General features: G+C 42.0%; 69 non-coding genes across 69 annotated transcripts; all 69 read left to right on the top strand.

Moving 5' to 3' along the window:
* Positions 1 to 98: 98 nt before the first annotated feature.
* Positions 99 to 170, top strand: TRNAW-CCA (transfer RNA tryptophan (anticodon CCA)). The gene has a single exon. It is a non-coding gene; the product is annotated as a tRNA-Trp (tRNA).
* Positions 171 to 647: 477 nt separating this feature from the next.
* TRNAW-CCA (transfer RNA tryptophan (anticodon CCA)) lies at positions 648 to 719 on the top strand. Its single transcript has one exon. It is a non-coding gene; the product is annotated as a tRNA-Trp (tRNA).
* A 343-nt stretch (positions 720 to 1,062) lies between these two features.
* On the top strand, positions 1,063 to 1,134 carry TRNAW-CCA (transfer RNA tryptophan (anticodon CCA)). The gene has a single exon. It is a non-coding gene; the product is annotated as a tRNA-Trp (tRNA).
* Positions 1,135 to 1,201: 67 nt separating this feature from the next.
* On the top strand, positions 1,202 to 1,273 carry TRNAC-GCA (transfer RNA cysteine (anticodon GCA)). Its single transcript has one exon. It is a non-coding gene; the product is annotated as a tRNA-Cys (tRNA).
* A 63-nt stretch (positions 1,274 to 1,336) lies between these two features.
* On the top strand, positions 1,337 to 1,408 carry TRNAW-CCA (transfer RNA tryptophan (anticodon CCA)). The gene has a single exon. It is a non-coding gene; the product is annotated as a tRNA-Trp (tRNA).
* A 204-nt stretch (positions 1,409 to 1,612) lies between these two features.
* On the top strand, positions 1,613 to 1,684 carry TRNAW-CCA (transfer RNA tryptophan (anticodon CCA)). Its single transcript has one exon. It is a non-coding gene; the product is annotated as a tRNA-Trp (tRNA).
* A 63-nt stretch (positions 1,685 to 1,747) lies between these two features.
* Positions 1,748 to 1,819, top strand: TRNAW-CCA (transfer RNA tryptophan (anticodon CCA)). Its single transcript has one exon. It is a non-coding gene; the product is annotated as a tRNA-Trp (tRNA).
* Positions 1,820 to 1,886: 67 nt separating this feature from the next.
* On the top strand, positions 1,887 to 1,958 carry TRNAW-CCA (transfer RNA tryptophan (anticodon CCA)). Its single transcript has one exon. It is a non-coding gene; the product is annotated as a tRNA-Trp (tRNA).
* Positions 1,959 to 2,025: 67 nt separating this feature from the next.
* TRNAW-CCA (transfer RNA tryptophan (anticodon CCA)) lies at positions 2,026 to 2,097 on the top strand. Its single transcript has one exon. It is a non-coding gene; the product is annotated as a tRNA-Trp (tRNA).
* A 63-nt stretch (positions 2,098 to 2,160) lies between these two features.
* TRNAW-CCA (transfer RNA tryptophan (anticodon CCA)) lies at positions 2,161 to 2,232 on the top strand. Its single transcript has one exon. It is a non-coding gene; the product is annotated as a tRNA-Trp (tRNA).
* Positions 2,233 to 2,435: 203 nt separating this feature from the next.
* TRNAW-CCA (transfer RNA tryptophan (anticodon CCA)) lies at positions 2,436 to 2,507 on the top strand. The gene has a single exon. It is a non-coding gene; the product is annotated as a tRNA-Trp (tRNA).
* Positions 2,508 to 2,570: 63 nt separating this feature from the next.
* On the top strand, positions 2,571 to 2,642 carry TRNAW-CCA (transfer RNA tryptophan (anticodon CCA)). The gene has a single exon. It is a non-coding gene; the product is annotated as a tRNA-Trp (tRNA).
* Positions 2,643 to 2,709: 67 nt separating this feature from the next.
* Positions 2,710 to 2,781, top strand: TRNAW-CCA (transfer RNA tryptophan (anticodon CCA)). Its single transcript has one exon. It is a non-coding gene; the product is annotated as a tRNA-Trp (tRNA).
* Positions 2,782 to 2,848: 67 nt separating this feature from the next.
* TRNAW-CCA (transfer RNA tryptophan (anticodon CCA)) lies at positions 2,849 to 2,920 on the top strand. Its single transcript has one exon. It is a non-coding gene; the product is annotated as a tRNA-Trp (tRNA).
* A 63-nt stretch (positions 2,921 to 2,983) lies between these two features.
* On the top strand, positions 2,984 to 3,055 carry TRNAW-CCA (transfer RNA tryptophan (anticodon CCA)). Its single transcript has one exon. It is a non-coding gene; the product is annotated as a tRNA-Trp (tRNA).
* Positions 3,056 to 3,259: 204 nt separating this feature from the next.
* On the top strand, positions 3,260 to 3,331 carry TRNAW-CCA (transfer RNA tryptophan (anticodon CCA)). Its single transcript has one exon. It is a non-coding gene; the product is annotated as a tRNA-Trp (tRNA).
* A 63-nt stretch (positions 3,332 to 3,394) lies between these two features.
* On the top strand, positions 3,395 to 3,466 carry TRNAW-CCA (transfer RNA tryptophan (anticodon CCA)). The gene has a single exon. It is a non-coding gene; the product is annotated as a tRNA-Trp (tRNA).
* A 205-nt stretch (positions 3,467 to 3,671) lies between these two features.
* TRNAW-CCA (transfer RNA tryptophan (anticodon CCA)) lies at positions 3,672 to 3,744 on the top strand. Its single transcript has one exon. It is a non-coding gene; the product is annotated as a tRNA-Trp (tRNA).
* A 63-nt stretch (positions 3,745 to 3,807) lies between these two features.
* Positions 3,808 to 3,879, top strand: TRNAW-CCA (transfer RNA tryptophan (anticodon CCA)). Its single transcript has one exon. It is a non-coding gene; the product is annotated as a tRNA-Trp (tRNA).
* A 203-nt stretch (positions 3,880 to 4,082) lies between these two features.
* On the top strand, positions 4,083 to 4,154 carry TRNAW-CCA (transfer RNA tryptophan (anticodon CCA)). Its single transcript has one exon. It is a non-coding gene; the product is annotated as a tRNA-Trp (tRNA).
* Positions 4,155 to 4,358: 204 nt separating this feature from the next.
* TRNAW-CCA (transfer RNA tryptophan (anticodon CCA)) lies at positions 4,359 to 4,430 on the top strand. Its single transcript has one exon. It is a non-coding gene; the product is annotated as a tRNA-Trp (tRNA).
* A 480-nt stretch (positions 4,431 to 4,910) lies between these two features.
* TRNAW-CCA (transfer RNA tryptophan (anticodon CCA)) lies at positions 4,911 to 4,982 on the top strand. Its single transcript has one exon. It is a non-coding gene; the product is annotated as a tRNA-Trp (tRNA).
* A 67-nt stretch (positions 4,983 to 5,049) lies between these two features.
* On the top strand, positions 5,050 to 5,121 carry TRNAW-CCA (transfer RNA tryptophan (anticodon CCA)). Its single transcript has one exon. It is a non-coding gene; the product is annotated as a tRNA-Trp (tRNA).
* A 63-nt stretch (positions 5,122 to 5,184) lies between these two features.
* TRNAW-CCA (transfer RNA tryptophan (anticodon CCA)) lies at positions 5,185 to 5,256 on the top strand. The gene has a single exon. It is a non-coding gene; the product is annotated as a tRNA-Trp (tRNA).
* A 339-nt stretch (positions 5,257 to 5,595) lies between these two features.
* Positions 5,596 to 5,667, top strand: TRNAW-CCA (transfer RNA tryptophan (anticodon CCA)). The gene has a single exon. It is a non-coding gene; the product is annotated as a tRNA-Trp (tRNA).
* Positions 5,668 to 5,873: 206 nt separating this feature from the next.
* TRNAW-CCA (transfer RNA tryptophan (anticodon CCA)) lies at positions 5,874 to 5,945 on the top strand. The gene has a single exon. It is a non-coding gene; the product is annotated as a tRNA-Trp (tRNA).
* Positions 5,946 to 6,008: 63 nt separating this feature from the next.
* Positions 6,009 to 6,080, top strand: TRNAW-CCA (transfer RNA tryptophan (anticodon CCA)). Its single transcript has one exon. It is a non-coding gene; the product is annotated as a tRNA-Trp (tRNA).
* A 204-nt stretch (positions 6,081 to 6,284) lies between these two features.
* Positions 6,285 to 6,356, top strand: TRNAW-CCA (transfer RNA tryptophan (anticodon CCA)). The gene has a single exon. It is a non-coding gene; the product is annotated as a tRNA-Trp (tRNA).
* A 63-nt stretch (positions 6,357 to 6,419) lies between these two features.
* TRNAW-CCA (transfer RNA tryptophan (anticodon CCA)) lies at positions 6,420 to 6,491 on the top strand. Its single transcript has one exon. It is a non-coding gene; the product is annotated as a tRNA-Trp (tRNA).
* A 67-nt stretch (positions 6,492 to 6,558) lies between these two features.
* TRNAW-CCA (transfer RNA tryptophan (anticodon CCA)) lies at positions 6,559 to 6,630 on the top strand. Its single transcript has one exon. It is a non-coding gene; the product is annotated as a tRNA-Trp (tRNA).
* A 342-nt stretch (positions 6,631 to 6,972) lies between these two features.
* TRNAW-CCA (transfer RNA tryptophan (anticodon CCA)) lies at positions 6,973 to 7,044 on the top strand. The gene has a single exon. It is a non-coding gene; the product is annotated as a tRNA-Trp (tRNA).
* Positions 7,045 to 7,386: 342 nt separating this feature from the next.
* Positions 7,387 to 7,458, top strand: TRNAW-CCA (transfer RNA tryptophan (anticodon CCA)). Its single transcript has one exon. It is a non-coding gene; the product is annotated as a tRNA-Trp (tRNA).
* Positions 7,459 to 7,663: 205 nt separating this feature from the next.
* On the top strand, positions 7,664 to 7,735 carry TRNAW-CCA (transfer RNA tryptophan (anticodon CCA)). Its single transcript has one exon. It is a non-coding gene; the product is annotated as a tRNA-Trp (tRNA).
* Positions 7,736 to 7,793: 58 nt separating this feature from the next.
* Positions 7,794 to 7,865, top strand: TRNAL-CAA (transfer RNA leucine (anticodon CAA)). Its single transcript has one exon. It is a non-coding gene; the product is annotated as a tRNA-Leu (tRNA).
* Positions 7,866 to 9,583: 1,718 nt separating this feature from the next.
* On the top strand, positions 9,584 to 9,655 carry TRNAW-CCA (transfer RNA tryptophan (anticodon CCA)). The gene has a single exon. It is a non-coding gene; the product is annotated as a tRNA-Trp (tRNA).
* Positions 9,656 to 9,997: 342 nt separating this feature from the next.
* Positions 9,998 to 10,069, top strand: TRNAW-CCA (transfer RNA tryptophan (anticodon CCA)). The gene has a single exon. It is a non-coding gene; the product is annotated as a tRNA-Trp (tRNA).
* A 63-nt stretch (positions 10,070 to 10,132) lies between these two features.
* Positions 10,133 to 10,204, top strand: TRNAL-CAA (transfer RNA leucine (anticodon CAA)). Its single transcript has one exon. It is a non-coding gene; the product is annotated as a tRNA-Leu (tRNA).
* A 205-nt stretch (positions 10,205 to 10,409) lies between these two features.
* TRNAR-CCU (transfer RNA arginine (anticodon CCU)) lies at positions 10,410 to 10,481 on the top strand. The gene has a single exon. It is a non-coding gene; the product is annotated as a tRNA-Arg (tRNA).
* A 66-nt stretch (positions 10,482 to 10,547) lies between these two features.
* TRNAW-CCA (transfer RNA tryptophan (anticodon CCA)) lies at positions 10,548 to 10,619 on the top strand. Its single transcript has one exon. It is a non-coding gene; the product is annotated as a tRNA-Trp (tRNA).
* Positions 10,620 to 10,686: 67 nt separating this feature from the next.
* Positions 10,687 to 10,758, top strand: TRNAC-ACA (transfer RNA cysteine (anticodon ACA)). The gene has a single exon. It is a non-coding gene; the product is annotated as a tRNA-Cys (tRNA).
* Positions 10,759 to 11,101: 343 nt separating this feature from the next.
* Positions 11,102 to 11,173, top strand: TRNAW-CCA (transfer RNA tryptophan (anticodon CCA)). Its single transcript has one exon. It is a non-coding gene; the product is annotated as a tRNA-Trp (tRNA).
* Positions 11,174 to 12,204: 1,031 nt separating this feature from the next.
* TRNAW-CCA (transfer RNA tryptophan (anticodon CCA)) lies at positions 12,205 to 12,276 on the top strand. Its single transcript has one exon. It is a non-coding gene; the product is annotated as a tRNA-Trp (tRNA).
* Positions 12,277 to 12,339: 63 nt separating this feature from the next.
* On the top strand, positions 12,340 to 12,411 carry TRNAL-CAA (transfer RNA leucine (anticodon CAA)). Its single transcript has one exon. It is a non-coding gene; the product is annotated as a tRNA-Leu (tRNA).
* A 343-nt stretch (positions 12,412 to 12,754) lies between these two features.
* On the top strand, positions 12,755 to 12,826 carry TRNAW-CCA (transfer RNA tryptophan (anticodon CCA)). The gene has a single exon. It is a non-coding gene; the product is annotated as a tRNA-Trp (tRNA).
* A 67-nt stretch (positions 12,827 to 12,893) lies between these two features.
* Positions 12,894 to 12,965, top strand: TRNAC-ACA (transfer RNA cysteine (anticodon ACA)). Its single transcript has one exon. It is a non-coding gene; the product is annotated as a tRNA-Cys (tRNA).
* Positions 12,966 to 13,308: 343 nt separating this feature from the next.
* Positions 13,309 to 13,380, top strand: TRNAW-CCA (transfer RNA tryptophan (anticodon CCA)). Its single transcript has one exon. It is a non-coding gene; the product is annotated as a tRNA-Trp (tRNA).
* A 621-nt stretch (positions 13,381 to 14,001) lies between these two features.
* TRNAL-CAA (transfer RNA leucine (anticodon CAA)) lies at positions 14,002 to 14,073 on the top strand. The gene has a single exon. It is a non-coding gene; the product is annotated as a tRNA-Leu (tRNA).
* Positions 14,074 to 14,416: 343 nt separating this feature from the next.
* On the top strand, positions 14,417 to 14,488 carry TRNAW-CCA (transfer RNA tryptophan (anticodon CCA)). The gene has a single exon. It is a non-coding gene; the product is annotated as a tRNA-Trp (tRNA).
* A 67-nt stretch (positions 14,489 to 14,555) lies between these two features.
* On the top strand, positions 14,556 to 14,627 carry TRNAW-CCA (transfer RNA tryptophan (anticodon CCA)). The gene has a single exon. It is a non-coding gene; the product is annotated as a tRNA-Trp (tRNA).
* A 67-nt stretch (positions 14,628 to 14,694) lies between these two features.
* Positions 14,695 to 14,766, top strand: TRNAW-CCA (transfer RNA tryptophan (anticodon CCA)). Its single transcript has one exon. It is a non-coding gene; the product is annotated as a tRNA-Trp (tRNA).
* A 63-nt stretch (positions 14,767 to 14,829) lies between these two features.
* TRNAW-CCA (transfer RNA tryptophan (anticodon CCA)) lies at positions 14,830 to 14,901 on the top strand. Its single transcript has one exon. It is a non-coding gene; the product is annotated as a tRNA-Trp (tRNA).
* Positions 14,902 to 15,378: 477 nt separating this feature from the next.
* On the top strand, positions 15,379 to 15,450 carry TRNAL-CAA (transfer RNA leucine (anticodon CAA)). The gene has a single exon. It is a non-coding gene; the product is annotated as a tRNA-Leu (tRNA).
* A 343-nt stretch (positions 15,451 to 15,793) lies between these two features.
* TRNAW-CCA (transfer RNA tryptophan (anticodon CCA)) lies at positions 15,794 to 15,865 on the top strand. The gene has a single exon. It is a non-coding gene; the product is annotated as a tRNA-Trp (tRNA).
* Positions 15,866 to 15,932: 67 nt separating this feature from the next.
* Positions 15,933 to 16,004, top strand: TRNAW-CCA (transfer RNA tryptophan (anticodon CCA)). The gene has a single exon. It is a non-coding gene; the product is annotated as a tRNA-Trp (tRNA).
* Positions 16,005 to 16,071: 67 nt separating this feature from the next.
* TRNAW-CCA (transfer RNA tryptophan (anticodon CCA)) lies at positions 16,072 to 16,143 on the top strand. The gene has a single exon. It is a non-coding gene; the product is annotated as a tRNA-Trp (tRNA).
* A 63-nt stretch (positions 16,144 to 16,206) lies between these two features.
* Positions 16,207 to 16,278, top strand: TRNAW-CCA (transfer RNA tryptophan (anticodon CCA)). Its single transcript has one exon. It is a non-coding gene; the product is annotated as a tRNA-Trp (tRNA).
* A 477-nt stretch (positions 16,279 to 16,755) lies between these two features.
* On the top strand, positions 16,756 to 16,827 carry TRNAL-CAA (transfer RNA leucine (anticodon CAA)). The gene has a single exon. It is a non-coding gene; the product is annotated as a tRNA-Leu (tRNA).
* A 343-nt stretch (positions 16,828 to 17,170) lies between these two features.
* Positions 17,171 to 17,242, top strand: TRNAW-CCA (transfer RNA tryptophan (anticodon CCA)). Its single transcript has one exon. It is a non-coding gene; the product is annotated as a tRNA-Trp (tRNA).
* Positions 17,243 to 17,309: 67 nt separating this feature from the next.
* TRNAW-CCA (transfer RNA tryptophan (anticodon CCA)) lies at positions 17,310 to 17,381 on the top strand. The gene has a single exon. It is a non-coding gene; the product is annotated as a tRNA-Trp (tRNA).
* A 63-nt stretch (positions 17,382 to 17,444) lies between these two features.
* Positions 17,445 to 17,516, top strand: TRNAW-CCA (transfer RNA tryptophan (anticodon CCA)). The gene has a single exon. It is a non-coding gene; the product is annotated as a tRNA-Trp (tRNA).
* Positions 17,517 to 17,858: 342 nt separating this feature from the next.
* On the top strand, positions 17,859 to 17,930 carry TRNAW-CCA (transfer RNA tryptophan (anticodon CCA)). The gene has a single exon. It is a non-coding gene; the product is annotated as a tRNA-Trp (tRNA).
* Positions 17,931 to 17,997: 67 nt separating this feature from the next.
* On the top strand, positions 17,998 to 18,069 carry TRNAW-CCA (transfer RNA tryptophan (anticodon CCA)). The gene has a single exon. It is a non-coding gene; the product is annotated as a tRNA-Trp (tRNA).
* A 343-nt stretch (positions 18,070 to 18,412) lies between these two features.
* TRNAW-CCA (transfer RNA tryptophan (anticodon CCA)) lies at positions 18,413 to 18,484 on the top strand. Its single transcript has one exon. It is a non-coding gene; the product is annotated as a tRNA-Trp (tRNA).
* Positions 18,485 to 18,551: 67 nt separating this feature from the next.
* TRNAW-CCA (transfer RNA tryptophan (anticodon CCA)) lies at positions 18,552 to 18,623 on the top strand. The gene has a single exon. It is a non-coding gene; the product is annotated as a tRNA-Trp (tRNA).
* A 67-nt stretch (positions 18,624 to 18,690) lies between these two features.
* Positions 18,691 to 18,762, top strand: TRNAL-CAA (transfer RNA leucine (anticodon CAA)). Its single transcript has one exon. It is a non-coding gene; the product is annotated as a tRNA-Leu (tRNA).
* A 343-nt stretch (positions 18,763 to 19,105) lies between these two features.
* TRNAW-CCA (transfer RNA tryptophan (anticodon CCA)) lies at positions 19,106 to 19,177 on the top strand. Its single transcript has one exon. It is a non-coding gene; the product is annotated as a tRNA-Trp (tRNA).
* A 67-nt stretch (positions 19,178 to 19,244) lies between these two features.
* TRNAW-CCA (transfer RNA tryptophan (anticodon CCA)) lies at positions 19,245 to 19,316 on the top strand. The gene has a single exon. It is a non-coding gene; the product is annotated as a tRNA-Trp (tRNA).
* Positions 19,317 to 19,383: 67 nt separating this feature from the next.
* On the top strand, positions 19,384 to 19,455 carry TRNAW-CCA (transfer RNA tryptophan (anticodon CCA)). Its single transcript has one exon. It is a non-coding gene; the product is annotated as a tRNA-Trp (tRNA).
* Positions 19,456 to 19,797: 342 nt separating this feature from the next.
* On the top strand, positions 19,798 to 19,869 carry TRNAW-CCA (transfer RNA tryptophan (anticodon CCA)). Its single transcript has one exon. It is a non-coding gene; the product is annotated as a tRNA-Trp (tRNA).
* The last annotated feature ends 23 nt before the right edge of the window (positions 19,870 to 19,892 follow it).

Raw genomic sequence — 19,892 nt, 5'->3', positions numbered from 1 at the left:
AAGGCTGCGTGTTCGAATCACGTCCGGGTCAAACAAATAATAAAATTTAGTTTTTACGTTGTTTATAGAAATTCTACCAATTAAACCTTCGTAAAGGGGACTCGGTGGCGCAATGGTAGCGCGTCTGACTCCAGATCAGAAGGCTGCGTGTTCGAATCACGTCCGGGTCAAACAAATAATAAAGGTTAGTTTTTACGTTGTTTATAGAAATTCTACAAATTAAACCGTCAGGGGGCTCGTTGGCGCAATGGTAGCGCGTCTGACACCAGATCAGAAGGCTGCGTGTTCGAATCACGTCTGGGTCAAAGAAATAATTAAAACTTAGTTTTTAAGTTGTTTATAGAATTCTACCAATTAAACTTCGTAAAGGGGGCTCGGTGGCGCAATAGTAGCGCGTCTGACTCCAGATCAGAAGGCTGCGTGTTAAAATCACGTCCGGGTCCAAGAAATAATAAAAATCAGTTTTTAATTTGTTTTTAAAATTCTACTAATTAAACCTTCGTAAGGGGGGCTCGGCGGCGCAATGGTAGCGCGTCTGACTCCAGATCAGAAGGCTTTGTGTTGGAATCACCTCCGGGTCAAAGAAATAATGAAAATCAGTTTTTAAGTTGTTTTTAAAATTCTACCAATAAAACCTTCGTAATGGGGGCTCGGTGGCGCAATGGTAGCGCGTCTGACTCCAGAACAGAAGGCTGCGTGTTCGAATCACGTCCGGGTCAAACAAATAATAAAATTTAGTTTTTCCGTTGTTTATAGAAATTCTACCAATTTAACCTTCGTTCAGGAGGCTCGGTGGCGCAATGGCAGCGCTTCTGAAACCAGATCAGAAGGCTGCGTGTTCGAATCACGTCCGGGTCAAAGAAAGAATAAAAGTCAGTTTTTAAGTTGTTTTTAGAATTCTACCAATTAAACCTTCGTAAAGGGGACTCGGTGGCGCAATAGTAGCGCGTCTGACTCCAGATCAGAAGGCTGCGTGTTGGAATCACGTTCGGGTCAAAGAAATAATAAAAATCAGTTTTTAAGTTGTTTTTAAAATTCTACCAATTAAACCTTCGTAAAGAGGGCTTGGTGGCGCAATGGTAGCACGTCTGACTCCAGATCAGAAGGCTGCGTGTTCGAATCACGTCCGGGTCAAACAAATAATAAAATTTGGTTTTTCCGTTGTTTATAGAAATTCTACCAATTAAACCTTCGAAAAGGGGACTCGGTGGCGCAATGGTAGCGCGTCTGACTGCAGATCAGAAGGCTGCGTGTTCGAATCACGTCCGGGTCAAACAAATAATAAAGGTTAGTTTTTACGTTGTTTATAAAAATTCTACCAATTAAACCGTCAGGGGGCTCGGTGGCGCAATGGTAGCGCGTCTGACACCAGATCAGAAGGCTGCGTGTTCGAATCACGTCTGGGTCAAAGAAATAATTAAAACTTAGTTTTTAAGTTGTTTATAGAATTCTACCAATTAAACTTCGAAAAGGGGGCTCGGTGGCGCAATAGTAGTGCGTCTGACTCCAGATCAGAAGGCTGCGTGTTGGAATCACGTCCGGGTCAAAGAAATAATAAAAATCAGTTTTTAAGTTGTTTTTAAAATTCTACCAATAAAACCTTCGTAATGGGGGCTCGGTGGCGCAATGGTAGCGCGTCTGACTCCAGAACAGAAGGCTGCGTGTTCGAATCACGTCCGGGTCAAACAAATAATAAAGGTTAGTTTTTACGTTGTGTATAGAAATTCTACCAATTAAACCGTCAGGGGGCTCGGTGGCGCAATGGTAGCGCGTCTGACACCAGATCAGAAGGCTGCGTGTTCGAATCACGTCTGGGTCAAAGAAATAATTAAAACTTAGTTTTTAAGTTGTTTTTAAAATTCTACCAATAAAACCTTCGTAATGGGGGCTCGGTGGCGCAATGGTAGCGCGTCTGACTCCAGAACAGAAGGCTGCGTGTTCGAATCACGTCCGGGTCAAACAAATAATAAAATTTAGTTTTTACGTTGTTTATAGAAATTCTACCAATTAAACCTTCGAAAAGGGGACTCGGTGGCGCAATGGTAGCGCGTCTGACTCCAGATCAGAAGGCTGCGTGTTCGAATCACGTCCGGGTCAAACAAATAATAAAGGTTAGTTTTTACGTTGTTTATAAAAATTCTACCAATTAAACCGTCAGGGGGCTCGGTGGCGCAATGGTAGCGCGTCTGACACCAGATCAGAAGGCTGCGTGTTCGAATCACGTCTGGGTCAAAGAAATAATTAAACTTAGTTTTTAAGTTGTTTTTAGAATTCTACCAATTAAACTTCGTAAAGGGGGCTCGGTGGCGCAATAGTAGTGCGTCTGACTCCAGATCAGAAGGCTGCGTGTTGGAATCACGTCCGGGTCAAAGAAATAATAAAAATCAGTTTTTAAGTTGTTTTTAAAATTCTACCAATAAAACCTTCGTAATGGGGGCTCGGTGGCGCAATGGTAGCGCGTCTGACTCCAGAACAGAAGGCTGCGTGTTCGAATCACGTCCGGGTCAAACAAATAATAAAGGTTAGTTTTTACGTTGTGTATAGAAATTCTACCAATTAAACCGTCAGGGGGCTCGGTGGCGCAATGGTAGCGCGTCTGACACCAGATCAGAAGGCTGCGTGTTCGAATCACGTCTGGGTCAAAGAAATAATTAAAACTTAGTTTTTAAGTTGTTTTTAAAATTCTACCAATAAAACCTTCGTAATGGGGGCTCGGTGGCGCAATGGTAGCGCGTCTGACTCCAGAACAGAAGGCTGCGTGTTCGAATCACGTCCGGGTCAAACAAATAATAAAATTTAGTTTTTACTTTGTTTATAGAAATTCTACCAATTAAACCTTCGAAAAGGGGACTCGGTGGCGCAATGGTAGCGCGTCTGACTCCAGATCAGAAGGCTGCGTGTTCGAATCACGTCCGGGTCAAACAAATAATAAAGGTTAGTTTTTACGTTGTTTATAAAAATTCTACCAATTAAACCGTCAGGGGGCTCGGTGGCGCAATGGTAGCGCGTCTGACACCAGATCAGAAGGCTGCGTGTTCGAATCACGTCTGGGTCAAAGAAATAATTAAAACTTAGTTTTTAAGTTGTTTATAGAATTCTACCAATTAAACTTCGTAAAGGGGGCTCGGTGGCGCAATAGTAGTGCGTCTGACTCCAGATCAGAAGGCTGCGTGTTGGAATCACGTCCGGGTCAAAGAAATAATAAAAATCAGTTTTTAAGTTGTTTTTAAAATTCTACCAATAAAACCTTCGTAATGGGGGCTCGGTGGCGCAATGGTAGCGCGTCTGACTCCAGAACAGAAGGCTGCGTGTTCGAATCACGTCCGGGTCAAACAAATAATAAAGGTTAGTTTTTACGTTGTGTATAGAAATTCTACCAATTAGACCGTCAGGGGGCTCGGTGGCGCAATGGTAGCGCGTCTGACACCAGATCAGAAGGCTGCGTGTTCGAATCACGTCTGGGTCAAAGAAATAATTAAAACTTAGTTTTTAAGTTGTTTTTAAAATTCTACCAATAAAACCTTCGTAATGGGGGCTCGGTGGCGCAATGGTAGCGCGTCTGACTCCAGAACAGAAGTCTGCGTGTTCGAATCACGTCCGGGTCAAACAAATAATAAAATTTAGTTTTTACGTTGTTTATAGAAATTCTACCAATTAAACCTTCGTAAAGGGGACTCGGTGGCGCAATGGTAGCGCGTCTGACTCCAGATCAGAAGGCTGCGTGTTCGAATCACGTCCGGTTCAAACAAATAATAAAGGTTAGTTTTTACGTTGTTTATAGAAATTCTACCAAGTAAACCGTCAGGGGGCTCGGTGGCGCAATGGTAGCGCGTCTGACACCAGATCAGAAGGCTGCGTGTTCGAATCACGTCTGGGTCAAAGAAATAATTAAAACTTGGTTTTTAAGTTGTTTATAGAATTCTACCAATTAAACTTCGTAAAGGGGGCTCGGTGGCGCAATAGTAGCGCGTCTGACTCCAGATCAGAAGGCTGCGTGTTGGAATCACGTCCGGGTCAAAGAAATAATAAAAATCAGTTTTTAAGTTGTTTTTAAAATTCTACCAATTAAACTTCGTAAAGGGGGCTCGGTGGCGCAATGGTAGCGCGTCTGACTCCAGAACAGAAGGCTGCGTGTTCGAACCACGTCTGGGTCAAAGAAATAATTAAAACTTAGTTTTTAAGTTGTTTATAGAATTCTACCAATTAAACTTCGTAAAGGGGGCTCGGTGGCGCAATAGTAGCGCGTCTGACTCCAGATCAGAAGGCTGCGTGTTGGAATCACGTCCGGGTCAAAGAAATAATAAAAATCAGTTTTTAAGTTGTTTTTAAAATTCTACCAATAAAACCTTCGTAATGGGGGCTCGGTGGCGCAATGGTAGCGCGTCTGACTCCAGAACAGAAGGCTGCGTGTTCGAACCACGTCTGGGTCAAAGAAATAATTAAAACTTAGTTTTTAAGTTGTTTATAGAATTCTACCAATTAAACTTCGTAAAGGGGGCTCGGTGGCACAATAGTAGCGCGTCTGACTCCAGATCAGAAGGCTGTGTGTTAAAATCACGTCCGGGTCCAAGAAATAATAAAAATCAGTTTTTAATTTGTTTTTAAAATTCTACTAATTAAACCTTCGTAAGGGGGGCTCGGCGGCGCAATGGTAGCGCGTCTGACCCCAGATCAGAAGGCTTTGTGTTGGAATCACCTCCGGGTCAAAGAAATAATGAAAATCAGTTTTTAAGTTGTTTTTAAAATTCTACCAATAAAACCTTCGTAATGGGGGCTCGGTGGCGCAATGGTAGCGCGTCTGACTCCAGAACCGAAGGCTGCGTGTTGGAATCACGTTCGGGTCAAAGAAATAATAAAAATCAGTTTTTAAGTTGTTTTTAAAATTCTACCAATTAAACCTTCGTAAAGAGGGCTTGGTGGCGCAATGGTAGCACGTCTGACTCCAGATCAGAAGGCTGCGTGTTCGAATCACGTCCGGGTCAAACAAATAATAAAATTTGGTTTTTCCGTTGTTTATAGAAATTCTACCAATTAAACCTTCGAAAAGGGGACTCGGTGGCGCAATGGTAGCGCGTCTGACTCCAGATCAGAAGGCTGCGTGTTCGAATCACGTCCGGGTCAAACAAATAATAAAGGTTAGTTTTTACGTTGTTTATAAAAATTCTACCAATTAAACCGTCAGGGGGCTCGGTGGCGCAATGGTAGCGCGTCTGACACCAGATCAGAAGGCTGCGTGTTCGAATCACGTCTGGGTCAAAGAAATAATTAAAACTTAGTTTTTAAGTTGTTTATAGAATTCTACCAATTAAACTTCGTAAAGGGGGCTCGGTGGCGCAATAGTAGTGCGTCTGACTCCAGATCAGAAGGCTGCGTGTTGGAATCACGTCCGTGTCAAAGAAATAATAAAAATCAGTTTTTAAGTTGTTTTTAAAATTCTACTAATAAAACCTTCGTAATGGGGGCTCGGTGGCGCAATGGTAGCGCGTCTGACTCCAGAACAGAAGACTGCGTGTTCGAATCACGTCCGGGTCAAACAAATAATAAAGGTTAGTTTTTACGTTGTGTATAGAAATTCTACCAATTAAACCGTCAGGGGGCTCGGTGGCGCAATGGTAGCGCGTCTGACACCAGATCAGAAGGCTGCGTGTTCGAATCACGTCTGGGTCAAAGAAATAATTAAAACTTAGTTTTTAAGTTGTTTTTAAAATTCTACCAATAAAACCTTCGTAATGGGGGCTCGGTGGCGCAATGGTAGCGCGTCTGACTCCAGAACAGAAGGCTGAGTGTTCGAATCACGTCCGGGTCAAACAAATAATAAAATTTAGTTTTTACGTTGTTTATAGAAATTCTACCAATTAAACCTTCGTAAAGGGGACTCGGTGGCGCAATGGTAGCGCGTCTGACTCCAGATCAGAAGGCTGCGTGTTCGAATCACGTCCGGGTCAAACAAATAATAAAGGTTAGTTTTTACGTTGTTTATAGAAATTCTACCAATTAAACCGTCAGGGGGCTCGGTGGCGCAATGGTAGCGCGTCTGACACCAGATCAGAAGGCTGCGTGTTCGAATCACGTCTGGGTCAAAGAAATAATTAAAACTTAGTTTTTAAGTTGTTTATAGAATTCTACCAATTAAACTTCGTAAAGGGGGCTCGGTGGCGCAATAGTAGTGCGTCTGACTCCAGATCAGAAGGCTGCGTGTTGGAATCACGTCCGGGTCAAAGAAATAATAAAAATCAGTTTTTAAGTTGTTTTTAAAATTCTACTAATAAAACCTTCGTAATGGGGGCTCGGTGGCGCAATGGTAGCGCGTCTGACTCCAGAACAGAAGGCTGCGTGTTCGAATCACGTCCGGGTCAAACAAATAATAAAGGTTAGTTTTTACGTTGTGTATAGAAATTCTACCAATTAAACCGTCAGGGGGCTCGGTGGCGCAATGGTAGCGCGTCTGACACCAGATCAGATGGCTGCGTGTTCGAATCACGTCTGGGTCAAAGAAATAATTAAAACTTAGTTTTTAAGTTGTTTTTAAAATTCTACCAATAAAACCTTCGTAATGGGGGCTCGGTGGCGCAATGGTAGCGCGTCCGACTCCAGATCAGAAGGCTGCGTGTTCGAATCACGTCCGGGTCTAAGAAATAATAAAAATCAGTTTTTAAGTTGTTTTTAGAATTCTACCAATTAAACCTTCGTAAAGGGGTCTCGGTGGCGCAATAGTAGCGCGTCTGACTCCAGATCAGAAGGCTGCGTGTTGGCATCACGTTCGGGTCAAAGGAATAATAAAAATCAGTTTTTAAGTTGTTTATAAATTCTACCAATTAAACCTTCGTAACGGGGGCTCGGTGGCGCTATGGTAGCGCGTCTGACTCCAGAACAGAAGGCTGCGTGTTCGAATCACGTCCGGGTCAAACAAATAATAAAATTTAGTTTTTACGTTGTTTATAGAAATTCTACCAATTAAACCTTCGTAAAGGGGACTCGGTGGCGCAATGGTAGCGCGTCCGACTCCAGATCAGAAGGCTGCGTGTTCGAATCACGTCCGGGTCTAAGAAATAATAAAAATCAGTTTTTAAGTTGTTTTTAGAATTCTACCAATTAAACCTTCGTAAAGGGGTCTCGGTGGCGCAATAGTAGCGCGTCTGACTCCAGATCAGAAGGCTGCGTGTTGGCATCACGTTCGGGTCAAAGGAATAATAAAAATCAGTTTTTAAGTTGTTTATAAATTCTACCAATTAAACCTTCGTAACGGGGGCTCGGTGGCGCTATGGTAGCGCGTCTGACTCCAGAACAGAAGGCTGCGTGTTCGAATCACGTCCGGGTCAAACAAATAATAAAATTTAGTTTTTACGTTGTTTATAGAAATTCTACCAATTAAACCTTCGTAAAGGGGACTCGGTGGCGCATTGGTAGCGCGTCTGACTCCAGATCAGAAGGCTGCGTGTTCGAGTCACGTCCGGGTCAAACAAATAATAAAGGTTAGTTTTTACGTTGTGTATAGAAATTCTACCAATTTAACCTTCGTTCAGGGGGCTCGGTGGCGCAATGGTAGCGCTTCTGAAACCAGATCAGAAGGCTGCGTGTTCGAATCACGTCCGGGTCAAAGAAAGAATAAAAGTCAGTTTTTAAGTTGTTTTTAGAATTCTACCAATTAAACCTTCGTAAAGGGGGCTCGGTGGCGCAATGGTAGCGCGTCTGACTCCAGAACAGAAGGCTGCGTGTTCGAATCACGTCCGGGTCAAACAAAGAATAAAATTTAGTTTTTACGTTGTTTATAGAATTTCTACCAACCGTCAGGGGGCTCGGTGGCGCAATGGTAGCGCGTCTGACACAAGATCAGAAGGCTGCGTGTTCGAATCACGTCTGGGTCAAAGAAATAATTAAAACTTAGTTTTTAAGTTGTTTATAGAATTCTACCAATTAAACCTTCGTAAAGGGGGCTCGGTGGCGCAATAGTAGCGCGTCTGACTCCAGATCAGAAGGCTGCGTGTTGGAATCACGTCCGGGTCAAAGAAATAATAAAAATCAGTTTTTAAGTTGTTTTTAAAATTCTACCAATTAAACCTTCGTAAGGGGGGCTCGGTGGCGCAATGGTAGCGCGTCTGACTCCAGATCAGAAGGCTTTGTGTTGGAATCACGTCCGGGTCAAAGAAATAATAAAAATCAATTAATATCGGGAGTCCCGCAGGGCTCTATAATATCACCACTCTTATTTAATCTATTCATAAATGACCTCATTAAACAGGCACCGTCTGGTAACATGTTCATGTACGCAGATGACGCGCTCCTTTTATATAAATCCGCAAACCCAATAAATGCAATAGATCAATCAAACCACTACCTAGATAAGATATTTAAGTGGATCACAGATAATGGGCTTCTCCTTAATATAAAAAAGACGGAAGGCATTATATTCCATAATAGGGGTAGAGATGTCAGTAGGGTACTAAATGGTATCGAACTTAATAAGGAAAAAATTAAAATAGTAGATAAATACAAATATCTAGGCCTATACTTTGATAAACACCTAACCTGGGACAGTCATGTCAATATAACCAGCTCAAAATTAGCCCGAGTGAATGGATTGCTTTACCATTGTAGAAAAATGGTACCCAGAAATATCCTAATTGAAATATACCACGCATTATTTAATTCGGTGTTCTCTTATGGAATACAATTCTGGGGCAACACAACAAAAGCTAATAAAAATAGGATACATATCCTACAAAAAAGGGCAATTAGATCAATTTATAATTTGTCATTTAGAGACCATACCCAAGAGTATTTTACTAGGGCAAAAATTTTAAACATACAAGAGAGTATACAGTATAATAGCTTATGTTTCATATACACAAACATTAGGCGGGAAAATAGCCTACTAAAACAGAAGCAGAAAAATAGACATACTAGATCACTAGAGCTATTAGATTTACCTAAATGTAACACCTCAAAAAAATTCACGTCTATCTTTTATACGGGAATAAAATTATATAACACAATATCACCTGAAATTCAAGCAAAACCGACTTTAACTAGATTTAAAAAGACTATAAAATCACTAATATTAGAAAAAAATAATAAAACCTTTACTTTTTTATTTAATTTGTTTTTATAAAGCCAATAACCAATTGTTAAATATTTTATAATATACCATGCCACTGTTCAATTTTAAGTGGATATAACATATATTCATTAAATCTTTTTTCATGAATCTTTAACACGAATTATTATAAGACACCATTGTTAAATCTATTTTTTATTTGATTAAATTAAATTGTTAAATTAAATTAAGCAGATAGGCACGGGGCTTACAAGTCACAATGTGACTTAGCCCCGTAGCAAACTGTAATGTAATGAAAAGTAAAAAATAAACATTTTTGAATTTTGAATTTTTTTTTTTGAATCAGTTTTTAAGTTGTTTTTAAAATTCTACCAATGAAACCTTCGTAATGGGGGCTCAGTGGCGCAATGGTAGCGCGTCTGACTCCAGAACAGAAGGCTGCGTGTTCGAATCACGTCCGGGTCAAACAAATAATAAAATTTAGTTTTTACGTTGTTTATAGAAATTCTACCAATTAAACCGTCAGGGGGCTCGGTGGCGCAATGGTAGCGCGTCTGACACCAGATCAGAAGGCTGCGTGTTCGAATCACGTCTGGGTCAAAGAAATAATTAAAACTAAGTTTTTAAGTTGTTTATAGAATTCTACCAATTAAACTTCGTAAAGGGGGCTCGGTGGCGCAATAAAAGTGCGTCTGACTCCAGATCAGAAGGCTGCGTGTTGGAATCACGTCCGGGTCAAAGAAATAATAAAAATCAGTTTTTAAGTTGTTTTTAAAATTCTACCAATTAAACCTTCGTAAGGGGGGCTCGGCGGCGCAATGGTAGCGCGTCTGACTCCAGATCAGAAGGCTTTGTGTTGGAATCACGTCCGCGTCAAAGAAATAATAAAAATCAGTTTTTAAGTTGTTTTTAAAATTCTACCAATGAAACCTTCGTAATGGGGGCTCGGTGGCGCAATGGTAGCGCGTCTGACTCCAGAACAGAAGGCTGCGTGTTCGAATCACGTCCGGGTCAAACAAAGAATAAAATTTAGTTTTTACGTTGTTTATAGAAATTCTACCAATTAAACCGTCAGGGGGCTCGGTGGCGCAATGGTAGCGCGTCTGACACAAGATCAGAAGGCTGCGTGTTCGAATCACGTCTGGGTCAAAGAAATAATTAAAACTTAGTTTTTAAGTTGTTTATAGAATTCTACCAATTAAACCTTCGTAAAGGGGGCTCGGTGGCGCAATAGTAGCGCGTCTGACTCCAGATCAGAAGGCTGCGTGTTGGAATCACATCCGGGTCAAAGAAATAATAAAAATCAGTTTTTAAGTTGTTTTTAAAATTCTACCAATTAAACATTCGTAAGGGGGGCTCGGTGGCGCAATGGTAGCGCGTCTGACTCCTGATCAGAAGGCTTTGTGTTGGAATCACGTCCGGGTCAAAGAAATAATAAAAATCAGTTTTTAAGTTGTTTTTAAAATTCTACCAATGAAACCTTCGTAATGGGGGCTCGGTGGCGCAATGGTAGCGCGTCTGACTCCAGAACAGAAGGCTGCGTGTTCGAATCACGTCCGGGTCAAACAAATAATAAAATTTAGTTTTTACGTTGTTTATAGAAATTCTACCAATTAAACCTTCGTAAAGGGGACTCGGTGGCGCAATGGTAGCGCGTCTGACTACAGATCAGAAGGCTGCGTGTTCGAATCACGTCTGGGTCAAAGAAATAATTAAAACTTAGTTTTTAAGTTGTTTATAGAATTCTACCAATTAAACCTTCGTAAAGGGGGCTCGGTGGCGCAATAGCAGCGCGTCTGACTCCAGATCAGAAGGCTGCGTGTTGGAATCACGTCCGGGTCAAAGAAATAATAAAAATCAGTTTTTAAGTTGTTTTTAAAATTCTACCAATTAAACCTTCGTAAGGGGGGCTCGGTGGCGCAATGGTAGCGCGTCTGACTCCAGAACAGAAGGCTGCGTGTTCGAATCACTTCCGGGTCAAAGAAATAATAAAAATCAGTTTTTAAGTTGTTTTTAGAATTCTACCAATTAAACTTTCGTACAGGGGGCTCGGTGGCGCAATGGTAGCGCGTCTGACTCCAGATCAGAAGGCTGCGTGTTCGAATCACGTCCGGGTCAAACAAATAATAAAATTAAGTTTTTACGTTGTTTATAGAAATTCTACCAATTTAACGTTCGTTCAGGGGGCTCGGTGGCGCAATGTCAGCGCGTCTGACTCCAGATCAGAAGGCTGCGTGTTCGAATCACGTCCGGGTCAAAGAAATAATTAAAACTTAGTTTTTAAGTTGTTTTTAGAATTCTACCAATTAAACCTTCGTAAAGGGGACTCGGTGGCGCAATAGTAGCGCGTCTGACTCCAGATCAGAAGGCTGCGTGTTGGCATCACGTTCGGGTCAAAGGAATAATAAAAATCAGTTTTTAAGTTGTTTATAAATTCTACCAATTAAACCTTCGTAACGGGGGCTCGGTGTCGCAATGATAGCGCGTCTGACTCCAGAACAGAAGGCTGCGTGTTCGAATCACGTCCGGGTCAAAGAAAGAATAAAAGTCAGTTTTTAAGTTGTTTTTAGAATTCTACCAATTAAACCTTCGTAAAGGGGACTCGGTGGCGCAATAGTAGCGCGTCTGACTCCAGATCAGAAGGCTGCGTGTTGGAATCACGTCCGGGTCAAACAAATAATAAAATTTAGTTTTTCCGTTGTTTATAGAAATTCTACCAATTAAACCGTCAGGGGGCTCGGTGGCGCAATGGTAGCGCGTCTGACACCAGGTCAGAAGGCTGCGTGTTCGAATCACGTCTGGGTCAAAGAAATAATTAAAACTAAGTTTTTAAGTTGTTTATAGAATTCTACCAATTAAACCTTCGTAAAGGGGGCTCGGTGGCGCAATAGTAGCGCGTCTGAGTCCAGATCAGAAGGCTGCGTGTTGGAATCACGTCCGGGTCAAAGAAATAATAAAAATCAGGTTTTAAGTTGTTTTTAAAATTCTACCAATTAAACCTTCGTAAGGGGGGCTCGGCGGCGCAATGGTAGCGCGTCTGAAACCAGATCAGAAGGCTTTGTGTTGGAATCACGTCCGCGTCAAAGAAATAATAAAAATCAGTTTTTAAGTTGTTTTTAAAATTCTACCAATGAAACCTTCGTAATGGGGGCTCGGTGGCGCAATGGTAGCGCGTCTGACTCCAGAACAGAAGGCTGCGTGTTCGAATCACGTCCGGGTCAAACAAAGAATAAAATTTAGTTTTTAAGTTGTTTATAGAAATTCTACCAATTAAACCGTCAGGGGGCTCGGTGGCGCAATGGTAGCGCGTCTGACACAAGATCAGAAGGCTGCGTGTTCGAATCACGTCTGGGTCAAAGAAATAATTAAAACTTAGTTTTTAAGTTGTTTATAGAATTCTACCAATTAAACCTTCGTAAAGGGGGCTCGGTGGCGCAATAGTAGCGCGTCTGACTCCAGATCAGAAGGCTGCGTGTTGGAATCACATCCGGGTCAAAGAAATAATAAAAATCAGTTTTTAAGTTGTTTTTAAAATTCTACCAATTAAACATTCGTAAGGGGGGCTCGGTGGCGCAATGGTAGCGCGTCTCACTCCAGATCAGAAGGCTTTGTGTTGGAATCACGTCCGTGTCAAAGAAATAATAAAAATCAGTTTTTAAGTTGTTTATAAAATTCTACCAATGAAACCTTCGTAATGGGGGCTCGGTGGCGCAATGGTAGCGCGTCTGACTCCAGAACAGAAGGCTGCGTGTTCGAATCACGTCCGGGTCAAACAAATAATAAAATTTAGTTTTTACGTTGTTTATAGAAATTCTACCAATTAAACCTTCGTAAAGGGGACTCGGTGGCGCAATGGTAGCGCGTCTGACTACAGATCAGAAGGCTGCGTGTTCGAATCACGTCTGGGTCAAAGAAATAATTAAAACTTAGTTTTTAAGTTGTTTATAGAATTCTACCAATTAAACCTTCGTAAAGGGGGCTCGGTGGCGCAATAGTAGCGCGTCTGACTCCAGATCAGAAGGCTGCGTGTTGGAATCACGTCCGGGTCAAAGAAATAATAAAAATCAGTTTTTAAGTTGTTTTTAAAATTCTACCAATTAAACCTTCGTAAGGGGGGCTCGGTGGCGCAATGGTAGCGCGTCTGACTCCAGAACAGAAGGCTGCGTGTTCGAATCACTTCCGGGTCAAAGAAATAATAAAAATCAGTTTTTAAGTTGTTTTTAGAATTCTACCAATTAAACTTTCGTACAGGGGGCTCGGTGGCGCAATGGTAGCGCGTCTGACTCCAGATCAGAAGGCTGCGTGTTCGAATCACGTCCGGGTCAAACAAATAATAAAATTAAGTTTTTACGTTGTTTATAGAAATTCTACCAATTTAACGTTCGTTCAGGGGGCTCGGTGGCGCAATGTCAGCGCGTCTGACTCCAGATCAGAAGGCTGCGTGTTCGAATCACGTCCCGGTCAAAGAAATAATTAAAACTTAGTTTTTAAGTTGTTTATAGAATTCTACCAATTAAACCTTCGTAAAGGGGGCTCGGTGGCGCAATAGTAGCGCGTCTGACTCCAGATCAGAAGGCTGCGTGTTGGAATCACGTCCGGGTCAAAGAAATAATAAATATCAGTTTTTAAGTTGTTTTTAAAATTCTACCAATTAAACCTTCGTAAGGGGGGCTCGGTGGCGCAATGGTAGCGCGTCTGACTCCAGATCAGAAGGCTTTGTGTTGGAATCACGTCCGGGTCAAAGAAATAATAAAAATCAGTTTTTAAGTTGTTTTTAAAATTCTACCAATGAAACCTTCGTAATGGGGGCTCGGTGGCGCAAAGGTAGCGCGTCTGACTCCAGAACAGAAGGCTGCGTGTTCGAATCACGTCCGGGTCAAACAAATAATAAAATTTAGTTTTTACGTTGTTTATAGAAATTCTACCAATTTAATTTTCGTTCAGGGGGCTCGGTGGCGCAATGGTAGCGCGTCTGACACAAGATCAGAAGGCTGCGTGTTCGAATCACGTCTGGGTCAAAGAAATAATTAAAACTTAGTTTTTAAGTTGTTTATAGAATTCTACCAATTAAACCTTCGTAAAGGGGGCTCGGTGGCGCAATAGTAGCGCGTCTGACTCCAGATCAGAAGGGTGCGTGTTGGAATCACGTCCGGGTCAAAAAAATAATAAAAATCAGTTTTTAAGTTTTTTTTAAAATTCTACCAATTAAACCTTCGTAAGGGGGGCTCGGTGGCGCAATGGTAGCGCGTCTGACTCCAGATCAGAAGGCTTTGTGTTGGAATCACGTCCGGGTCAAAGAAATAATAAAAATCAGTTTTTAAGTTGTTTTTAAAATTCTACCAATGAAACCTTCGTAATGGGGGCTCGGTGGCGCAATGGTAGCGCGTCTGACTCCAGAACAGAAGGCTGCGTGTTCGAATCACGTCCGGGTCAAACAAATAATAAAATTTAGTTTTTACGTTGTTTATAGAAATTCTACCAATTAAACCTTCGTAAAGGGGACTCGGTGGCGCAATGGTAGCGCGTCTGACTCCAGATCAGAAGGCTGCGTGTTCGAATCACGTCCGGGTCAAACAAATAATAAAATTTAGTTTTTACGTTGTTTATAGAAATTCAACCAATTAAACCTTCGTAAAGGGGACTCGGTGGCGCAATGGTAGCGCGTCTGACTCCAGATCAGAAGGCTGCGTGTTCGAGTCACGTCCGGGTCAAACAAATAATAAAGGTTAGTTTTTACGTTGTGTATAGAAATTCTACCATTTAAACCGTCAGGGGGCTCGGTGGCGCAATGGTAGCGCGTCTGACACCAGATCAGAAGGCTGCGTGTTCGAATCACGTCTGGGTCAAAGAAATAATTAAAACTAAGTTTTTAAGTTGTTTATAGAATTCTACCAATTAAACTTCGTAAAGGGGGCTCGGTGGCGCAATAGTAGCGCGTCTGACTCCAGATCAGAAGGCTGCGTGTTGGAATCACGTCCGGGTCAAAGAAATAATAAAAATCAGTTTTTAAGTTGTTTTTAAAATTCTACCAATTAAACCTTCGTAAGGGGGGTTCGGCGGCGCAATGGTAGCGCGTCTGACTCCAGATCAGAAGGCTTTGTGTTGGAATCACGTCCGCGTCAAAGAAATAATAAAAATCAGTTTTTAAGTTGTTTTTAAAATTCTACCAATGAAACCTTCGTAATGGGGGCTCGGTGGCGCAATGGTAGCGCGTCTGACTCCAGAAAAGAAGGCTGCGTGTTCGAATCACGTCCGGGTCAAACAAAGAATAAAATTTAGTTTTTACGTTGTTTATAGAAGTTCTACCAATTAAACCGTCAGGGGGCTCGGTGGCGCAATGGTAGCGCGTCTGACACAAGATCAGAAGGCTGCGTGTTCGAATCACGTCTGGGTCAAAGAAATAATTAAAACTTAGTTTTTAAGTTGTTTATAGAATTCTACCAATTAAACCTTCGTAAAGGGGGCTCGGTGGCGCAATAGTAGCGCGTCTGACTCCAGATCAGAAGGCTGCGTGTTGGAATCACGTCCGTGTCAAAGAAATAATAAAAATCAGTTTTTAAGTTGTTTTTAAAATTCTACCAATTAAACATTCGTAAGGGGGGCTCGGTGGCGCAATGGTAGCGCGTCTGACTCCAGATCAGAAGGCTTTGTGTTGGAATCACGTCCGGGTCAAAGAAATAATAAAAATCAGTTTTTAAGTTGGTTTTAAAATTATACCAATGAAACCTTCGTAATGGGGGCTCGGTGGCGCAATGGTAGCGCGTCTGACTCCAGAACAGAAGGCTGCGTGTTCGAATCACGTCCGGGTCAAACAAATAATAAAATTTAGTTTTTACGTTGTTTATAGAAATTCTACCAATTAAACCTTCGTAAAGGGGACTCGGTGGCGCAATGGTAGCGCGTCTGACTCCAGATCAGAAGGCTGCGTGTTCGAATCACGTCCGGGTCAAACAAATAATAAAATTTAGTTTTTACGTTGTTTATAGAAATTCTACCAATTAAACCTTCGTAAAGGGGACTCGGTGGCGCAATGGTAGCGCGTCTGACTCCAGATCAGAAGGCTGCGTGTTCGAGTCACGTCCGGGTCAAACAAATAATAAAGGTTAGTTTTTACGTTGTGTATAGAAATTCTACCATTTAAACCGTCAGGGGGCTCGGTGGCGCAATGGTAGCGCGTCTGACACCAGATCAGAAGGCTGCGTGTTCGAATCACGTCTGGGTCAAAGAAATAATTAAAACTAAGTTTTTAAGTTGTTTATAGAATTCTACCAATTAAACTTCGTAAAGGGGGCTCGGTGGCGCAATAGTAGCGCGTCTGACTCCAGATCAGAAGGCTGCGTGTTGGAATCACGTCCGGGTCAAAGAAATAATAAAAATCAGTTTTTAAGTTGTTTTTAAAATTCTACCAATTAAACCTTCGTAAGGGGGGCTCGGCGGCGCAATGGTAGCGCGTCTGACTCCAGATCAGAAGGCTTTGTGTTGGAATCACGTCCGCGTCAAAGGAATAATAAAAATCAGTTTTTAAGTTGTTTTTAAAATTCTACCAATGAAACCTTCGTAATGGGGGCTCGGTGGCGCAATGGTAGCGCGTCTGACTCCAGAAAAGAAGGCTGCGTGTTCGAATCACGTCCGGGTCAAACAAAGAATAAAATTTAGTTTTTACGTTGTTTATAGAAGTTCTACCAATTAAACCGTCAGGGGGCTCGGTGGCGCAATGGTAGCGCGTCTGACACAAGATCAGAAGGCTGCGTGTTCGAATCACGTCTGGGTCAAAGAAATAATTAAAAGTTAGTTTTTAAGTTGTTTATAGAATTCTACCAATTAAACCTTCGTAAAGGGGGCTCGGTGGCGCAATAGTAGCGCGTCTGACTCCAGATCAGAAGGCTGCGTGTTGGAATCACGTCCGTGTCAAAGAAATAATAAAAATCAGTTTTTAAGTTGTTTTTAAAATTCTACCAATTAAACATTCGTAAGGGGGGCTCGGTGGCGCAATGGTAGCGCGTCTGACTCCAGATCAGAAGGCTTTGTGTTGGAATCACGTCCGGGTCAAAGAAATAATAAAAATCAGTTTTTAAGTTGGTTTTAAAATTCTACCAATGAAACCTTCGTAATGGGGGCTCGGTGGCGCAATGGTAGCGCGTCTGACTCCAGAACAGAAGGCTGCGTGTTCGAATCACGTCCGGGTCAAACAAATAATAAAATTTAGTTTTTACGTTGTTTATAGAAATTCTACCAATTAAACCTTCGTAAAGGGGACTCGGTGGCGCAATGGTAGCGCGTCTGACTCCAGATCAGAAGGCTGCGTGTTCGAGTCACGTCCGGGTCAAACAAATAATAAAGGTTAGTTTTTACGTTGTGTATAGAAATTCTACCATTTAAACCGTCAGGGGGCTCGGTGGCGCAATGGTAGCGCGTCTGACACCAGATCAGAAGGCTGCGTGTTCGAATCACGTCTGGGTCAAAGAAATAATTAAAACTAAGTTTTTAAGTTGTTTATAGAATTCTACCAATTAAACTTCGTAAAGGGGGCTCGGTGGCGCAATAAAAGCGCGTCTGACTCCAGATCAGAAGGCTGCGTGTTGGAATCACGTCCGGGTCAAAGAAATAATAAAAATCAGTTTTTAAGTTGTTTTTAAAATTCTACCAATTAAACCTTCGTAAGGGGGGCTCGGCGGCGCAATGGTAGCGCGTCTGACTCCAGATCAGAAGGCTTTGTGTTGGAATCACGTCCGCGTCAAAGAAATAATAAAAATCAGTTTTTAAGTTGTTTTTAAAATTCTACCAATGAAACCTTCGTAATGGGGGCTCGGTGGCGCAATGGTAGCGCGTCTGACTCCAGAACAGAAGGCTGCGTGTTCGAATCACGTCCGGGTCAAACAAATAATAAAATTTAGTTTTTACGTTGTTTATAGAAATTCTACCAATTAAACCTTCGTAAAGGGGACTCGGTGGCGCAATGGTAGCGCGTCTGACTCCAGATCAGAAGGCTGCGTGTTCGAATCACGTCTGGGTCAAAGAAATAATTAAAACTTAGTTTTTAAGTTGTTTATAGAATTCTACCAATTAAACCTTCGTAAAGGGGGCTCGGTGGCGCAATAGTAGCGCGTCTGACTCCAGATCAGAAGGCTGCGTGTTGGAATCACGTCCGGGTCAAAGAAATAATAAAAATCAGTTTTTAAGTTGTTTTTAAAATTCTACCAATTAAACCTTCGTAAGGGGGGCTCGGTGGCGCAATGGTAGCGCGTCTGACTCCAGAACAGAAGGCTGCGTGTTCGAATCACTTCCGGGTCAAAGAAATAATAAAAATCAGTTTTTAAGTTGTTTTTAGAATTCTACCAATTAAACTTTCGTACAGGGGGCTCGGTGGCGCAATGGTAGCGCGTCTGACTCCAGATCAGAAGGCTGCGTGTTCGAATCACGTCCGGGTCAAACAAATAATAAAATTAAGTTTTTACGTTGTTTATAGAAATTCTACCAATTTAACGTTCGTTCAGGGGGCTCGGTGGCGCAATGTCAGCGCGTCTGACTCCAGATCAGAAGGCTGCGTGTTCGAATCACGTCCGGGTCAAACAAATAATAAAATTTAGTTTTTACGTTGTTTATAGAAATTCTACCAATTTAATTTTCGTTCAGGGGGCTCGGTGGCGCAATGGTAGCGCGTCTGACACAAGATCAGAAGGCTGCGTGTTCGAATCACGTCTGAGTCAAAGAAATAATTAAAACTTAGTTTTTAAGTTGTTTATAGAATTCTACCAATTAAATCTTCGTAAAGGGGGCTCGGTGGCGCAATAGTAGCGCGTCTGACTCCAGATCAGAAGGGTGCGTGTTGGAATCACGTCCGGGTCAAAGAAATAATAAAAATCAGTTTTTAAGTTGTTTTTAAAATTCTACCAATTAAACCTTCGTAAGGGGGGCTCGGTGGCGCAATGGTAGCGCGTCTGACTCCAGATCAGAAGGCTTTGTGTTGGAATCACGTCCGGGTCAAAGAAATAATAAAAATCAGTTTTTAAGTTGTTTTTAAAATTCTACCAATGAAACCTTCGTAATGGGGGCTCGGTGGCGCAATGGTAGCGCGTCTGACTCCAGATCAGAAGGCTGCGTGTTGGAATCACGTCCGGGTCAAAGAAAGAATAAAATTTAGTTTTTACGTTGTTTATAGAAATTCTACCAATTAAACCTTCGTAAAGGGGACTCGGTGGCGCAATGGTAGCGCGTCTGACTCCAGATCAGAAGGCTGCGTGTTCGAATCACGTCTGGGTCAAAGAAATAATTAAAACTTAGTTTTTAAGTTGTTTATAGAATTCTACCAATTAAACCTTCGTAAAGGGGGCTCGGTGGCGCAATGGTAGCGCGTCTGACACCAGATCAGAAGGCTGCGTGTTCGAATCACGTCTGGGTCAAAGAAATAATTAAAACTTAGTTTTTAAGTTGTTTATAGAATTCTACCAATTAAACTTCGTAAAGAGAGCTCGGTGGCGCAATAGTAGCGCTTCTGACTCCAGATCAGAAGGCTGCGTGTTGGAATCACGTCCGGGTCAAAGAAAGAATAAAAGTCAGTTTTTAAGTTGTTTTTAGAATTCTACCAATTAAACCTTCGTAATGGGGGCTCGGTGGCGCAATAGTAGCGCGTCTGACTCCAGATCAGAAGGCTGCGTGTTGGAATCACGTCCGGGTCAAAGAAATAATAAAAATCAGTTTTTAAGTTGTTTTTAAAATTCTACCAATTAAACCTTCGTAAAGGGGGCTCGGTGGCGCAATGGTAGCGCGTCTGACTCCAGATCAGAAGGCTGCGTGTTCGAATCACGTCCGGGTCAAACAAATAATAAAATTTAGTTTT

Source organism: Phalangium opilio, unplaced genomic scaffold (assembly GCF_054372755.1).
Source record: "Phalangium opilio isolate 3A_F unplaced genomic scaffold, DU_Popi_V2 ptg000352l_1, whole genome shotgun sequence".
NCBI classification, from domain to species: Eukaryota; Metazoa; Arthropoda; class Arachnida; order Opiliones; family Phalangiidae; genus Phalangium; species Phalangium opilio.
Note: the sequence above shows the minus strand (reverse complement) of the source record. Positions and strands in the feature narration are given on the sequence as shown.